The 5835-nt window shown below is 43.0% G+C and overlaps 2 non-coding genes across 2 annotated transcripts; one reads left to right on the forward strand and one right to left on the reverse strand.

Moving 5' to 3' along the window:
- Positions 1 to 1904: 1904 nt before the first annotated feature.
- On the reverse strand, positions 1905 to 1990 carry TRNAR-UCU (transfer RNA arginine (anticodon UCU)). Its single transcript is given in 2 exon segments — positions 1905 to 1940; positions 1954 to 1990. It is a non-coding gene; the product is annotated as a tRNA-Arg (tRNA).
- A 276-nt stretch (positions 1991 to 2266) lies between these two features.
- Positions 2267 to 2339, forward strand: TRNAV-UAC (transfer RNA valine (anticodon UAC)). The gene has a single exon. It is a non-coding gene; the product is annotated as a tRNA-Val (tRNA).
- The last annotated feature ends 3496 nt before the right edge of the window (positions 2340 to 5835 follow it).

A 5835-nucleotide genomic window follows, 5' to 3' on the forward strand; every position in this document is an offset into this window, starting at 1 on the left:
GCGCCCTCCACAATGAAGACTGAAGAAGAACAATTTGGCTGGTCCCCGTCCCCAATTCTCCGACACTGTTCCTTTCCCCCCCCAACTCCCCAAAGGAGCCTCCTGGGCCATGAGATCAATCCTGGGGGCAGTTAGTGAGCCTTTGGCTTAATCTCAGCTCTTTACAACAGAGCTAGGGTCCCACTGGCTGCGGAGCGGAGCGGAGCTGCGGGGACCAGAAAGACCTGTTTCCCATTCTCTTAGGACAGACTAGATTGACAGGCACCAAACAATGAAGAAAAGTCTCAAATTATATATAATCGAATGTTTTAGTATAGCACAGGCCTGCTTGGCATAGAGAGTTAACTGGAGCTGTTTGTATTTCATTTAACACACCATAGTGTTTTCTTATCTCTCCTCCTTCCCCCACCCGCATCTTCACATGCCACTGTCTTCCCACTTTCTAAGTTCCTTTGGTTTGGGAAGTTCCTGCTTATCCATAAAGACAGGAATCAGGACTAGCCTCAGAGATTCCTGCTTGGTCCTCTTCAGATGGATTTAGTTACTGGGGGCTCTGAGCCTGTCTTTGCTCTAGAATGTTTCTGCTGTGAGGACAGAAATTCTTTGTATATCACAAATGCCTGGGTCAGTGGCCAGCACAAAGCAAACTCTCAAAAACTGTTGTTGAATAAATGGAGAGTTGAAAGAGGGCCATAGATCTGGGAAGACTTTTAGTGGAGGACGTAGGGCAGAACTGGTCCTTGAAAGTTTTTGTTTGGTAGAGAAAAGGGAAGAACATTCCTGTTAAGGTGAAAGATTTCCATCATCAAATGGAATAAATTTGTCCTGAGAAAGTTCTATGCCACTCTATTTGCCACCCCCTTTTATTTTCTTAACAGCACTTATCTCTGAAATTCTATTTATTTGCTTGTTTATAAACCGTGTCTTCTCTTTGTCACTCTGTCATGTAAGTGCCACTAGGCAGTAGCCTTGTTGGTTAGGACCTTGTCTTTTTTGTTGCTATTTTTTGTTTAGTTTTACATTAAAAAAATTATTTCTGCATTCTCACAACCCCAGGATTTAGAACACCATTTGACGAGTAGGATCTTAAGAAATAACTGTTGACTAATTTCAGAGTGAACGTTTCTACTGCACAATGTGCCCCCTGCAGCCCCCACCACCGCACCCCTTCCCCACAATGTAGTATAGCTCACGCAGACCTTTTTTTTTGTATTTTCCAAACTATCAGTTCTGAAGTTGTTGCTATACTTTCCATGTCTGGCAAAAAGTCATTAACTTTCAGATTTCATTGCCACCTTAACTATTCAGGCTGCTTTTGCCACTCTCATCTGGACTCTTAAGATTGCAAGACAGAGACCCAAACACTTCATTCACCATGGTTCAATCCTCAGGCATTTGGAATCGACTGTTCTGTTACTGCTTGGAAAAACAAGGGGAGCCCCTCCCAGAAGTGGGATGCAAACCTACCGGCTATGAATGTACTGGGTCCTAAGTTCAACACTGTAAGCACTCAGCTATTGTCATACCTGATATGTCCAACCTTATTTCCCAATAACCTGACCACTGCTGAGCTACTGAAAAGTTTCAGAATAATTAAAAATTTTTATTCCCGATGTAAAAGAACAATACTGGTTAGGAAAAGACATTATTCAGTAATATTTATCACAACCTGCTAATTTCTTCATCTCCAGTTACCAGAAACTCCGGAGCCACATGAAAGTGAGAAGATTCAAGTAGCGGGATTCTCTACACCTTTCCGAGAGAGGACAACAACAGCCTGGAGTGAGATGCTTTCCTTTTCATAGTGGGCAAATCGGATTGGAAATTTTAAATAAGTTTTTTCTTTTTTTTTTTTTTTCTTTTTATTTCCTTCCACTCTTTTCTCCCTCAATCAAAACAAAAAGCGACTCTGGTGGGACTCGAACCCACAACCTTTGAATGCCTCCGTTGATCTAGAAGTCCAATGCGCTATCCATTGCGCCACAGAGCCACGTATCTGCAGTTCCCCCCGCACTACCTACATCAAAGCAGGAGAGGCGTCTGTCCACTGGATCAAGTTACTCTTTCTCCGAGTAACCATGTCTCCCGTGTCTCTAGGAGAAACGTGGATCCAAATTGAGCTTGGGGAATCTGAAATTCTTTTAAAAGTTTCTGTCGGTGAGCGATCATCGGGTATCAACTCTCAGCCTCATTCTAAATCGAGATGAAAAAAAAAAAAAAGCCTTTATGTAGAGTTACTCTATCCCAGAAACACCCTGAACCGCGCGGTTCCATAGTGTAGCGGTTAGCACGTCTGCTTTACACGCAGAAGGTCCTGGGTTCGAGCCCCAGTGGAGCCAGGAGAGAGTGTTGTTTTCTCTTAGGTCGACCTTAAGCTTTCCTAGGGGTATGGTTTCCTTTTGCCCGACCGATCTCGCGTTTTTACTTCTGGAAGCAAGAGACGCTGCGGTTTCGATGCCAGCGACGCCAGCCCCACTTGCCTGCGCGTCCTCGCAGATTGGTCGCCGAGGCTGCCCCTGTGTGGCACTTCTCCGGAGGTGCAGGCAGCCCCGCCCCGCTCTCGGGAGACGCAGGGTCTGCGCGGCCGCGCCTGCGCCCTGCCGACTGCTCACGCTGCTCGCGCCTCCTCCTGCTGCTTCCTCAACACTGCTTGGGCTGTTTAAAAATGTTGCTGCCACCACTAAGTTGAAGGATATCCCGAAGTCTACCTCACTCCTTTGTTGATTAACTCCAAGTCCACTGACCTCATACTTTATTTAAATTAAAAACACCTTTCCCCATTCTCATTATCATCTTTAAAGAAGGGCTACTCCCAGTCCCTTACCGTTTGGGTATAGCTTCTATAACGCTTTCCTGCCTCAGCATCAGTAGAACTGGAAACGCCTTCCAGCCCCCATTCAGTTCTATGGCGTTAAGACCCGTAGGCCTTTTGATTTCCTTTTGCCCCGCCCACTCCAAACTCTTCTGAGTGTATTTTCTCTTCTAATAACGGCCCTTGAGCCATTCTCTACTGCTCAGACCGCTTCTGCTTCTTTGAAATGTTCCCCTCTCCTCCTCCCCCCCAATAAACCGACCTTTTCTGCAACTTAAAAAAAAACAAACCCATGAGGTCAGGACACCTTGTTCATTTTTATTATGTATCTTCGCCTCCCGCCCCCCTAGGGACTGTTAAAGGCAAAATTATTTCAATACTTGTTGAAATGATAAGGAAGACTTGATTCAGGACTATTGCAATAGGTGTGCAGACTATGGCAATAGAGGAGATAGACTGGGCTCAAATCTGAATACAGTGAATCCAGCTGGGGATTCATAGCCAAGGAGCGGAGTTAGGGAGGAGGGGTCAGATGGAAAATTACTAAGAGGAGACATCAAGGTAAGTGGATTCTTGCTACACTGACTTAACAGGATTCTTGGTGAAGGCAGGCAGGGTGATCTAATTCAAAGGTGTGGGATAAGGAACTTGATATCTATCAAAGGTGATTAAATGCCAAGGCTAGGGAGAGTCTTGCTAACTGACTTCATAGGATTCTTGCTAAAACTGGGCAATGCAGGCTGAAGACAGGCTGTGGGCCAAGGTCCAGGCCAAGTGGAGCAGAGGACTCAGGGGAGCCTGACTGAAGCTTGGTCAAGGACAGTACCCCATCCAGTTCCTACTCTGTAATAGGCACGTGATTTGTGCTTGTTGAATTTAATGTATTTCTGAGGTAAGTTCTTTTTCGATAGTGGTATTTAAAAATTTTGATCTTCTTGTGAAGAAAATTTAAATCAATCTCTTTTGTACTAATTGGGTGATATCCAGGAAAGAAAAAGATCAGGCATTTTGGAGTTTGTTTTTCAAGGTTTTCAAATAGCACACACTTTGCAGGTGAATGTCTTGCCAGAAATTTTATATTTTAAGCTTCAAAAGGGCAGGGTTTATCATAGACCAAAATGTAAAGCATGAAACTATCAGGTATTTCTTCTAGAAGAAGATAAAAGAGGAAATCTTTGAGATCATTGGTTAGGCAAAAATTTCTTAAATAGGGCACAAAAAGTATTATCTCCCAAATAAAAAAAAAATAGGAAATTTGACTTCATCAAAATTAAAATCTTCTACTCTTCTAAAGATACTCTTAAAGGAAAAGACAAGTCCCAGATTAGGAGAAAAATATTTGCAAAAGGCTTATCTGATAAAAGTCTTGTATGTCGAATTTGTTAAACAAACAAACAAACAAACAAACAAACAAAACTTATGGTGCAATAACAACAAACAACCTAATTAAAAAAGGGGGCACTATCTGAATAGAAGATATGCCAAAGAAGATACAAAGATGGCAAATAAGCACAAAGATACTCAACATTATTAGTCATTAGGAAAATGCACACTAAAATCACAATAAAATACCACTACATACTTTTTTTTTAAGTTGCAGAAAAGGAGTTTATTAGAAGAAAAAAATACATTTCAAAGAAACAGAAGCAGGCCAGAACAGTAGTAGAGAATGGCTCAAGGGCCATTATTAGAAAAGAAAGTACACTCCAAAGAGTTTGGAGGGGGCCCCGAGCAGAGGCAAGGCTCAAAATGCTCAAAAAAGGCCACTACATACTTTTTTTTTTAACGTACCTGTTAAAAAAAAAACAAAAGCATAAAACCAATAAAAAAACAATAATACCAAGTGCTGACAAGGAGCAACTAGAACTCCCTTGTGGGAATGCAAATGGTATATAGCCACTTAGGAAAAGAGTTTAGAAGTTTCTTATAAAAGTAAACACCGTAGATGCAGCAACCCTACTTCTACCCAAGAGAAATGAAAGCACACATTTACACAAAGATCTGTATGTAAATGTTTATAGCAATTCTGGTCATAATCTCCCCAAATTGGAAACAATTCAAGTGTCACTCCTTGGTACTGTTGCGGGGAACCCAGACAAAGAGACAGGACACCAAGGCGTGGGAAGCAACTGTTATTAGTGCCGGCACTGGCTCAGCGGATTCACATCCAGAGGCTGAGCACCCACTCAGGTGGGATTTGGGGTTATATACCCCTGAGGTTTCCAGGTTGGCAGTTAAGATTTATTAGGACATGTGGCCACTGTGCCAGTTTCTGACTGGTCTACGGGTGAGGTAGGAATTTGGAAACATTACATGGGGAAGTCTTGATGACCATACAGTCCAGGAATGTCTTTGTCCGAAGCCCGCGCAAAATCCTTAGTGACCACATGTTCTGGGAAAGCCTTTGTCTAGGGCCCATTGCCACAATACTACTTGTCTCCAAAGTAACACAGTCTTTTAGAAACACCGTAGTCAATTAATTGTCTCTTAAAACTAAGTGTGTGTGTTTTAAAATGATCTGTGTGCTATATATTTTCTCATATTAAGCAGTTTATATGGAAACAAACATGTATATACACAGAACACACACACACACACACACATGCACACACACAGTATATTTTCTAAAACTAAATAGTCTCTTGTGAATCCTCAATTTATTATTTGCTTCTAGAAAGTAAAAGCTAAATGCTAAAGAAAGGAATAAGGAAGTTTAATTTTTTTTTTTAAAGATTTTTTATTGGGGAATTGGGGGATGGGAACAGCACTGGGGAATTGGGGGAAGGGGAACAGACAAATTGCTGTCGTCTTGTTCTTCAGTCTAGTTGGGGAGGACGTTGCTTCACTGGTCCAAGTTGGCACCACCATTGCGCTCTTCCCTGGCGAGGCAGATCAGTCGCTGGCTTCTGGACGGCCGCTCACTGTGGCTGCTGGCCACTCACGCTGGCTGCTGGCCACACACAGTAGCCCATGGCAACCCACTGCCACAGGGGCTGCAGCCTACGCCATCGCCAGCGACTCAT

This window comes from Hipposideros armiger, unplaced genomic scaffold (assembly GCF_001890085.2).
Source record: "Hipposideros armiger isolate ML-2016 unplaced genomic scaffold, ASM189008v1 scaffold_253, whole genome shotgun sequence".
Lineage (NCBI taxonomy): Eukaryota > Metazoa > Chordata > Mammalia > Chiroptera > Hipposideridae > Hipposideros > Hipposideros armiger.